The sequence below is a fragment of the Lissotriton vulgaris genome, chromosome 5, assembly GCF_964263255.1.
Source record: "Lissotriton vulgaris chromosome 5, aLisVul1.2, whole genome shotgun sequence".
NCBI lineage: Eukaryota > Metazoa > Chordata > Amphibia > Caudata > Salamandridae > Lissotriton > Lissotriton vulgaris.
In genome coordinates, this window is record NC_141693.1 from 1,899,310,239 (window position 1) to 1,899,322,162 (window position 11,924).

The 11,924-nt window shown below is 44.4% G+C and overlaps 1 protein-coding gene across 1 annotated transcript in view; it reads right to left on the bottom strand.

The window, feature by feature from the left end:
• The window catches only part of MGAT1 (alpha-1,3-mannosyl-glycoprotein 2-beta-N-acetylglucosaminyltransferase), a 186,639-nt gene extending 175,677 nt beyond the window's left edge, over positions 1-10,962 (bottom strand). Inside the window, exon 1 of the mRNA XM_086924456.1 lies at positions 10,825-10,962. The gene's annotated coding sequence lies outside the window, so the exon portion shown is untranslated. The remainder of the gene's footprint in view (positions 1-10,824) is intronic.
• Positions 10,963-11,924: the final 962 nt, after the last annotated feature.

Below are 11,924 nucleotides of genomic sequence, written 5' to 3' on the forward strand. Positions count from 1 at the left end.
TTTAAAAGCAATTACAGACACAGTGGTCTGATGGCAGCGAATCCTACTGGGTAGCAAATTGAGACCTACCTCAATAATATGCATAAGGTAAGTCTATTCGGAAGCTGGGTGAGTCCGAGCGCGGGATAAGAGCTGCAATTCCCTTGAGCCGCCCAAGACTAAGCCTGGCAGAGGTTATCGCTCTGCTGACCCCCGGAGCGTGGCTCCTCTGCGCCCCTGCTTCCAGCCTGCACGCCGCCTTAGCGGACACGGCACCGCGGCCCCCACAGAGGGGTCGCTCCTTTTTTTATGAGGGATGGTTGGCACAACAGCAAGTGCAGCGGCCTCTAGCCGCTTACAGCACCAAGAGGGAGCTTAAGACAGGACTGTTACGGCCAGGAGGCCAGTGTCCTGTATTGTGAGTCAGGCCTGCCCATACCACCCCCATGTAGACCTGCCAGCCCTCCACCACTTTTACTCCCATCCCATCCCACTGGCCAAGGTGAGGGACAGGGAGCACCCGCCCATCTCCGCCATCCTTTCCGAGTATCACCCCAAAGGAGAATCGACTGACCCTTCTTCCTCCACAAAACAAGAGGGGAGAGAGCGGACAGAGCGGAGAGCCCGACAAAAAATAAACAGGCTAGGGAGGACATCAGGGACTGGATCCCTGAGCAGCTGCCAGTTAGAGGGAAGTGAATCCCCAGAAGGACTCCTGCCACAAGGGCATCAAAAAGAAGGGGCGATTGCTTATGACCCCGGAAAAAAGCCCCACGATGCATCCGCCGACCAACTCGCCATCAACCAAAGTCACGAGGAGCAAATCACTTACAGATAGCCTAAATGAAAAACCGCAAGAGGTCGACCAAAGGGGTTTGATCAGAAAATTTCTCAAGAAAATAGACCCCCTAAGCAGCAATCAAGATACTAACCGGGGCGCCTCCCCTGATGTTCTATGCCTAGCCCAAGAAAAGAGCACTAACAACCACAGCAGACCTTTGCTTCTCTCTACCAGTAAATCTAAGGATGAGACTGCCACATGTGAAATACATAGGATTAACCAGGAAACGGCCAGCGATGTCCAAGAGCAGCTCTACCCAATGCAATCTGTAGGCCAATCTAGGGGTGGAACTTTACCTCTGCCCACAGACAACGGGCTGGACATTACAACCAGCAAAACTATCGAAACAGCAACACCCATAGGAGGCCTTACAGTAAGGACAACAGCCCAAATACATCAGACCAATGACCTTGGCCCATACCCTCAGACTACGGTGAAAAGCGACCCCCAAGATGAATCCAAACACTCTAAATCAACGGTCCCCCAGCCTGAATGCCCGGCCCTAGCAGCAGGGGAGTCTACAATCTTACTCCTCCATAGTCTGGAACAAAAGATCGAATGAACCCTCGACCAAACTCCAAACTTATCATGGCCATTGACGTCCCCATGGGCGGATTGGTGTCAGTACAACGCGGTTTTTTACAACGCATTCCGTTACATCGGAATTTTTACAACGCAGGATCCATTACATCGGATGCCATTACAACGCATGGCATTACATAGCAAATGCTATTACAACGCATGGCATTACATCGTAAGTATAGGTAAGTATACCTTTTTTTAAAAAATGTAATTAAGTTAATTTTATTAATTTTATTTAATTAATTAAATTAAAATAAATTTTAAAATAGTAATAATTTAATTTAATAAAATAAAATCTATTTAATTAATTTAATTTTAATAAAAATTGTAATTAATTTTATTAAATTAATATAATGAAATTAATTTAATTTAAATATTTTTTTAAATGTAATTTAATTAAATTAATTAAAAATAATTTATTTAATTTAATTAATTTAATTAAAAAATGTAATTAATGTAATATAATTAATGTAATTTAATAAATACATTTTAATTAATTTAAAAATGGTAAATATAATTTAATTAGCCCTAAACAAAAACCTACCCCTACCCCTAAACACCCAAACCCTGCCCTAAAACCTAAAAACACCCCTGTACCCCAAAACCCAAACCCTGCCCTAAAACCTAAAAACACCCCTGTACCCCAAAACCCAAACCCTGCCCTAAAACCTAAAAACACCCCTGTACCCCAAAACCCAAACCCTGCCCTAAAACCTAAAAACACCCCTGTACCCCAAAACCCAAACCCAGCCCTAAAACCTAAAAACCCCTGTACCCCAAAACCCAAACCCTGCCCTAAAACCTAAAAACACCCCTGTACCCCAAAACCCAAACCCTTCCCTAAAACCTAAAAACACCCCTGTACCCCAAAACCCAAACCCTGCCCTAAAACCTAAAAACATCCCTGTACCCCAAAACCCAAACCCAGCCCTAAAACCTAAAAACACCCCTGTACCCCAAAACCCAAACCCTGCCCTAAAACCTAAAAACACCCCTGTACCCCTAAACCCAAACCCAGCCCTAAAACCTAAAAATACCCCTGTACCCCAAAACCTAAACCCTGCCCTAAAACCTAAAAATACCCAAACACCCCAAAACATATACCTCAGAACCCCAAAACATATACTCCTATACTCATACTTATTTAAAAAATTACTTAAATTAATATATTTAATTTATAATATTAAAAAACATAAATAAATTAATTTATTTAAAATTAATAATGATTAAATTAATTATATAATATTTAAAAAAAAAATTATATACTTACCAATACTTACGATGTAATGGTATGCGTTGTAATAGCATCTGCTATGTAATATCCTGCGTTGTAATGGCATCCGATGTAATGGAACCAGACTGTTGTAAAAGCTGCGTTGTAACAGCATTACGACGTAAAAGTTGTGTTGTAACAGTGACATACCCCATGGGCACCTAATACTAAATCGGTCTATCTCGCTTGCAATAGCAGTGCGGACATGACTCCAGAGAAATCATTCCTGACTGTGACTAATAGTGCCACCAACAAAGCTCTTCTATGGCAATCAACAAAGATGGAAGTGCAAATAGATCTTCTACAAGCAATTGCAGGGCGCTTAGCAGATATAAGCTCCAAGGTGGAGGCCCTTGAAGATAAGATTTCCGAACTTGTGGCCTTCAAACGGGGTGATGGCTCCTGCCGCTGTTCCACTCTCACCGAGAAATGGGCCTCCCTTCCCGAGGTACTAGCAGATATAGTGGAAATAGCGAAAGGGAGCACGGCGGTTCCGACTCCTAACAACCAAGTAGAACGGGAGAAGTACAATAGTTCCATCTCGAGGGAGACACAGTTACCTGCGGTTCCACTCGGACAGCAGAACACAGCTGAGAACGGCAAAAGCACAGAGCTCATGAACTGCAAATTAGACAGTAGCCCAAAAGCATCTAAAAACCCACAAAGCCCAAATCCTGGGGTCGGCAAAGATACTGGAACAGTCCTGCAGGAACATATCTCACGCGCAACGGATACGCAAGAACTGTCATTATCAAGGAGAGCAAAAAAGAAGCTAAAGAAACAACAGAAAAAAACAAAGCTAAAAGTGAGACAATCCCAGCTATTGAAAATCAACCAACCGCCCTCAAAAGGGGGTACAAAAGCAACCCAGCTGTATCCAATATTTACAGACAATAGCTGGGTTAACAGGGCCTCTCCGGTCTCCTTGACAACGGAAGCTCAACACAAACAAATAATATCACCAAGGATCTCCAACGCGAAGGACCAAAAGTCACCAGTGAGACAAAATCACCTCACTGACATCCATTCAATGGTCGAAAAACACTTACTTCCTATAGAATCGCAATCTCAGATAACTCCGGCAACAAAGAAGCAGCAAGGGGTTATTTTAAATCAATTAAACCCAAGTACGCAGATCCAGCCCGCCACTTGGATGAACAACGGCCAAAATAAAAGGTCTCAAGGAAGTTCTCCTCTAAGCCACCAAGGAAGTTCTAACAAAGAGCCAACCTCAGCAGTGTTTGTTACAGAAAAGGAAGAAAGAGTACAAATGCCGGCAGCAACAGAAGCTGTCCACGAGGTGGTCTTCACACCGAGATTCTCGAGCACGGGAAACCACGACATCCTGAACCGGAGCAACATCCTACGCCTGTTTAAACACCTGGACACCCTAGACAAGACAGGCACAGGGGACATAGAATGGGTGAAATTCCAGAGCATGAAGGAGGACACACATGGTGACTCTTCAGTAGTGGGACTGAAGTATAAAGCAACTCAACAAGCCGTTGTGAACAACTCCACCCGATTTGCCGAATGGGGCATTGAAGTTCAGATATTGCCGATTCCAAAATATCCACATGCTCTGACCCCGGAAAGAGGGAGAAAGGCTACTTGGTCGATCCTGCACGGGATAAACAGTCCGGGTCCCCAAGATAGAAACCAGATGGGTAAAAGGGATCAAATGGGCATTAGAATTTCCTGCCTAAACAACCAACGGGCTATCTGCACCACCTCCCCCTTCCCTGACCAAAAGGGGCTCGTAAGAAGGAGTATACAGCATCCCTAACCATGAGAAAAGCCAGACTGCCAGAGGAGATGCCGAGCCCGGATCAACGTCAAAGCTGCAATTAACAATAATTTCATGGAACATTGCAGGGATCAGCAAAATCGGCAAAAATAAAAACCTGAAGCAGTTCCTGGAAAGCGGAGACATAATTTGTTTCCATGAAACGTGGGCCTTGTCCACCACTCCTTTGGCAGGGTACTACGAACATCAAATACCAACCGTAAAAAGGAATATCTTTGGTCGTCCAGCCGGTGGTCTATCAGTCTTTATAAAACACGAGTGTGCCCTCACAGTCACCTCTATCAACTTGAACCTCCCTGGTCTGCAAGCTGTACAGATAAGAGGTTTGAGTCTCAATAAACACCCAACGAGTCTACTGGTAATAAACTGCTACATCAATCCTGCGCAGACCTTAGTGAAAGACCAGCTGGAGGCACTGGTACAGCAACTAGAAGATCTGCTAAACAAGCACAAAACACACCAGGTCATCCTTGCTGGGGACTTCAATCTGAAAAATCTGGACATAACCGAAACATCTCCCTGGGGCTCAGGCAGGGCTGCTTCCCTGCACGACTTTCTCAACAATCACAAGCTGATATCCACCAACGTACTGTAAAAAGCCTGTTCGGCCGGCTGTCAGCCTAAGCCCATTTTCTGGGATGTCTCAAGAATACATTACATCATGATTAGTGAAGAGCTGGCGGCCAGAATGGATGATTTTGAAGTTGAAGACAGGAAGGAAAGTGACCATAGGCCACTAAGAGCAGCATTTCAGCTGGATGTACCGCCTGCTACCATCTACCAATCCATTGGGAAGTCAAGTGGGGAGGAGAAGCATAGTGGCCTGCGGAGGATTAAGTGGTCAGAAAAGACCAACAGCACACTTCAAACATGGCTGGACCAGGACAAGAAGGCAGTTTATCGAGCGAGCTCCCACTCATAAATGGATGGGATACAATAATAGAGGATCTACAATCTAAGCTTGGGAACTCCAACCGCCAAAACCCTAGAACAACAGGCCATATAGATCAGGAAGTACCCTTCCACAGGATATACGAGACCATAAAAGACTGCTGCGCAAAGCTCTTGCAGACAAGAAAAGAGGACACTCCCAAACAGAGGGAGCATCAATTGCTCACTGAGGGCATCCCTCAGGAAGAAGGTCTTGGAACACAAAAAAGCTGACATGGAAAGCAAGTGGCTCAAAGTCTTCTCCCTGCTTAAACAAAAGAACTCAGCACGACTCAGGAGATACATAAACCAGCTGAGTAACCGAGGCCCACCACGAGAAAATGGGGTTTTAGAAAAGGACTGGACGCAACACGTGAAGCAGCTATATGTAACAGCCTCCACCGAGGAAGCCCCACCAAGTGACAAAGTGGAGCTTGCAGAGCCGGCGCAACTGAGTGGCAGAAAGCCAGGAGCCCCAATTTCGAGCCCAGGTACGGCGCCCATGGGAAATAGATCCCCGGCCGTCCCAGATGATACTTTACCAACCTGGGTAAATACCCAACAGGTAATCAAAACCATCAAGAGCATGAGAAATGATGGTCCCCCGGGGCCTAACGGGATTCCAGCACCGGTTTTCAAACAGGCACCGGAATTCTGGGCCGAACTCCTGACTCCGCTCTTCAACTACACCTTCTCGACAGCAACAACTCCTGAGTCCTGGAGGGGTTCCATACTTGTCCCAATCTTCAAAAAAGGAGATTGTCTAAAGCCGTCAAACTACAGGCTTATTGCCCTGTTAGATCTGGAAGCCAAGGCTTACGCTCGCCTATTATTGAACGATCTAGAAAAATGGGTAGAAGAGAGAAACATAATACCCATGTACCAGAATGGCTTCAGGTCACAGGCATCAACAATGGACAATGTCTTGGCGCTAGCACACATCTCAGCCTAGGCAACATTGAAGAACCACCCTCCACTCTTTTGCTGCTTCGTGGACTATAGCACTGCCTTCGACAAAGTAGTCAGAAAACGATTATGGTGGAAACTAGAAAAGTGGGGCATCCCTCCAAATCTTTTGAAGGCAATAAGGTCATTACACTAGAACACCTGGGTGAAGGTCAAAACAAGTGGCAGCACAGTCTCCCCCAAAATAAGCACAGAGAACGGGCTGAAGCAAGGGTGCGTGCTGGGCCCCCACCCTCTTTAATTTATATACGGCGGACCAGGGAGAGGCATTAAAAGGAGCCAGCTTAATACCTCCAAGATTAGGAAGTGTGAGGCTTCCCGTTCTACAGTACGCAGACGATACAGTCATACTGGACCATACGAAGGTGGGACTACAAAGAGCATTAAACGCTTTAAATAGCTTTAACATCGCAAACAACTTGATAGTTAACCAAGGGAAAACCAAGGTTGTCATCTTTGGGTCCTGCCAACGGAAAAAGAAAGCACAGTGGCAACTGGGAAACGATCCAATTAACTCGGTGGCTTCATATAACTACTTAGGGGTCTGGTTCACGGAACGGGCCAAGGCGAATGTACATATAAATCAGCAGAGCTCTAAAAAAGCCAACAAGGTCACCCACGCATTAAGACAACTAAGCCAGAACCTGATTAGCCCTTCCGCCAGCCCTATCCTGATAGCTCTTAGAGCAAAGCTCCTTCCAGCAATCAGCTATGGTCACCTAGCCTTCCCTGGGAAACTGGATTCTCTTCTTAATCTAGCCCAAGCCAAGGCATATAAGTCGGTGCTACATATACCAAGGTCAGCAAGAAAAACTAGGCTAAGACTGGAGCTCGGCTTTGCAAGACCAGACCTGATATATCAGGGCGAGATCATAAAGCTATATCTAAGAATATTAAGGGCTCCGGCTAACTCTTTAAAAAATCATTTGAGATCTATCTTCGAGTGGCCAGGCTCAGAATGGCACACTAGGCTGGGAAAGGCAATCCAAGTATTGAAGATCGAGGAAGAATGCATGCCGCGGCAGGACATCCCCCTGAACGCATGGAAGAAAGCCATTAACAGACAAGTGTGCGAAATTGCCTACGACCTTGACTTCAAAACTCTTCGCCGAAGCCCTAACCTGGACTCACTAAATAATTCATACACAGCAGGAATAGCAGAACCCTACTTAAGCGAGTCCCTCACAACAAAGACCCAAAGCAAAATTCTATATATGAGGCTGACCATGCTGGGGATAGCTGATCTTAATCCCGTTTGGGCGCAAAGAGGGGAATCCATAACTTGCAGATTGTGCACCTACAAGAAGGAATCCTGGTTGCACCTTCTCTGCTGCTGCCCAAACCTCAACAATGATCGCCGGCGACTGCTGCGCCCGATTTGCCTCAGTAAGAACATAAAGTCCTGCATCGAAGCATCAGCCTTATGTATGTCCACCACCAGCACAATGATCTTGGCAAGACTGGCGAAATTCATCCACCAAATCAGGCTGGCCTTAAAGGCTGTGGGCCAAAGTGGACGGGATGCATCCACATAGTATCATCGATTGTGTCCCATTCGCATGCCCCCTTCCAAGAAAGAAAAGTACCTAGTAAGAAACTTAATGTAGGATTGAGATCAGCTCTAGCGCTCACAAACAATAGACTAATTTCAAAGAACATAAGTTGGGGAATGGTTAATCATGCGGGACTCTGTCATCGGAGCAGAATATTTCATGCATGCAAATGATCTAACCAATCATAGTCCTGATTTTAGCATTAGCTTTTAACTTTAGCCTTTTATGTATCTATTATTTTTATATACAAGAATTGCTGCTTTGTCGCTTTTACTGTAATGATTTTAATTAATTATACAGTTAATAAAAAAATTCAGAATATGCATAAGGTAAGTCTATTTGCAACCCCTTCGGAATCTCTAATGAATAACCTCAAAATAGTTTCATACATTAGGAGTAGCAATTTCCAAATTGAGATTTGCAAGAAATCACAGTTAGGAAATTTATATTTCTAATCTTTGTATATCTGGCCCTAAGAAACAAGTCAAGAATCATGTGGAGCCTCTATGTAGCGTAGATCCTTACTATAGCTGGATCAACATTATCAGCAATTACACACAAAAGAGATCTTCGTACAGCGTACATCCTGTGCTTGTGTACGTGACCATGAACCCAAAAACAAGAGAGTAAGTAAAATAAAGTATTTTCCCAGGATCCTACTATTTAGTCAAGGAGGGAAGCTGGGATTGATCCCAGATTTTCCAGTTTCACACTATGCAATACGACCACTAGATAGGTCTCTTTTTTTAGCATCTAACCTCAACAATTAGCTTTAACTCTAGGAGGATGAGATTAGAGCACAGATAATCAGTAGAATCTAATGTAATATTGTGTCAGAAGTCAATATTTAACCTTGGTAATGTTACATAGGGTGAATCTTGTCCCAGAACACAAGAGCAAGCACTTCACAATAGATAGAGACTACATTTCATGTTTTTTTACTACAGAAAAAAAGAAGATTTTCCGGCAAGATAATTAATCTTATCATACCATTAATAAAACGGCTGGGCACACATGGACTCTCACGCACACAACAGAAGCAGGCTGCACAGAAGGCCAGACCGCACTTGCCATGACCCTCCTTGACTCCTCCCCTCTCTAAGTCCACAGCACTCCGCATTGCACGAGGCACTTTTAATTCAATTTTTTAAAAAAAAATGTAAATGATGGCAGGCCTGCCCCTTGTAACAACATTAGTCCACTATCTCTGAGGGGCAGGCCAACAACATGAAGCAGGACCGTCATGGGTAGCACTTTAGCACTATGAATGAGTGTCACCCCTTATTTAAAACAGTTGGCAGCACAGAGCCTAATGATCCTGCTTGAAACTGCAGAGCATCTGACAGCGCTACCAATTCTTCAAATATTGCGCACACCGGGGTAAATGTTGGCCAAATTTACACAATCTAACAGGAGTGTTTTCAGGTACAAAGAACAATATTACCTATTTGTGGGGGCAATAGCCCAATCTGGCAACACTGAACAATAGGATTTCTGTTTTATCTACATTAAACCTTAAGAAGTTGCTACTTAGCCAGATCGAGACTTCTCTTACACAGTTGTGAAGTGTGTCCAATAACTCAGGCCGAGAGTTGTCCCAAGTAAGAATTAGCTGTGTACCATCTGCGCAGTAGATGAAGTTAACACCAAAGGATCTAATACTGAGTTACAAGAGGGTATAGGTAGATATTAAAAAAATGGAGATGGGCGTGGCGTGGCGCCCTAGGGTACACCATGTTCCACTGCTTTAAATGTGGATCAAAAAGTGAAGAGAGCTATGGCTTGCAGTCTGTCATCTAAATAGGATTGTATCCACTAAAGCACTTGAACATTTATACCCAATTCCAGAAGCCTTGCGATTAACTGTGTTGAAGGCGGCCCGACAGATCAAGTAAGACTAAGATCACTGTTTGACCACAATCCACCACCATCTGCAGCTCGGGCAGTGCCAGCACTAGTACTGATTCAGTACTGTGAGCCAGGATGAAGCCAGGTTGCACCTCATCTAACAGAGCGTGATATTCCAATTAATTTAAGAGTTTCTTGTACACAAGTCTTTCCAAGATTTTAACTGGAAAGGGCAGTCGAATAAGGGTCTGTAATTACTTGACACTACTGGATCTGTCATAGCTTTCTCTCGGAGATTGATTTAATAACTTTTTTTCAATAAGCGACTCACATAAGAAATCTAGGTGAAGATTTCACTAGCACACTAAATGTCACATCTGGTGTGAACTTGGTTTAAATGGAACTATTCAGAGTTTTTCTGCGTGCAGAGTAGCTCCTGAAAGTTGAAGGCGCGTCAGAAAGCAACCACACACCTAGGTAAAACCATACGCGAGAGGGGAGCAGTATTCTTAATTTTAACCATTTTTTATGAAAGTCAATAATGGCAATCCTGGTGTATCATTTTTTACATTATCAATAATATAAATGGTAGTCTCTCTTTTTAATGTCTGCCAATTATTTCTCACAAATGTTTATGTATTTATACTTTTAAAACCGAACAAAGATATCGTAAACACTTTGTGCCCTATGCACCATAGCCGGTAAACCATCTTACAAAACTTATTTAGTTGACAGAGAGATTTTTAAGACAACACAGGTGTACTTTGTTGCATTATAAAATCCAAGAAGCTTCTCTATAGAGATTTTGATACATCGCCAAGTTCCAAGCCATTTGCTTAAAGTAAATTCTTATTTGGGGAGTTCATGTGAGCACCTAATACATGTATTCATTGACAGCCTAGGTACGGTGAGATGTCAAACAATAAAAGAATGGGGCTAGCTCCGACCAATGTGCTTTACAGGAACTCAGCGTGACTAGAGTGGGCTCGCCCAAGTTTGACAGCTTTGTACTCCATGTAGCACTGACCCTATGCCCGCTACTTACACGGACCGTCCGTAAATTCAACCTCATGTCCGTCACCTGCAGCTGATCTCGTCATGTCATTTGACCATAACGGTTACCTCTTCCGGGTCGCATAGCAGACATCCCTCGGAAGAAAAAATTGGTCCTGGAAGTCGTCTGTGAGTGGGTGCTTCTTAATGCGTAACCTAACCTAGGATTGGAGCAGTGAAAGCCTGAGCCACTCCTAATGCGTCACACAGACATCCGACGTTCCGATTGGCTGTGGAGTTGTCCAAGCCGTCGTCTTGTAATCGACTGCTCCCATCGGAAGGAGATGGCTTAGCTCCAGCCAGTCGATCTGAGTTAGTTATGAACTGGGTGGACTAGGTCTGGTTGTTGGCACATGAGAATGAGAGGCTTAGCTCGAGCTCCGTCGAGTTAGATATGGACTGGGTGAGTTACGCTGGGCTGCCAGTACTTAGTGTGACCAACCGTCCGTAAATTTCACGGACAGCCCGTAATTTTGGCCGTCTGTCCGATGTACGTGAAGGTTTCTTTAACAGACACAATGTGTCTGTAATTTTACCTGCTGTTGGGTTACCAATTGTTGGGCCATTCATGTGACTTTCTATCACCAATCGTTGCTATGGAGAACAAAAACAAAGCGATCTAGGATTGGCTGAAAAGCCATCAGCCAATCCTAGAGCTTGTCAGTACACTGCAGGAGTGTTCTTATTGGCCTGATGCGCCAGGGCCAATGAGAACAGCTACGGTACTACCGGACATGCAGAGCACGTTTTGAGCCTTTAGCTTTTGCATTTTTGAATCACCAGTCTGCCGTGGACTAGCCGTTTCCCAGCTAACACCTACTCATTCCGGTCTGGTCTTGCAAAGCCGAGCTCCAGTCTTAGTTGCTGCTTTCTTTGCCTCATGAAGCGTGGTGTGCGTTTATTTTCAGTGTATGTTCACTATGCCTCACTCTTTCCGGTTACCAGAGACTGAGGCATAGTCTTCTGAAGGGGAATCACAAATTTGCTAGCATTCGCGACAAGAATTTGCAATTCTATTAAGGACACGGAGGCGAGGATTATGCTTCTCCATCTTTATTGAAGCTCACAGCAGCCAATGAAAATGCTTGCTTT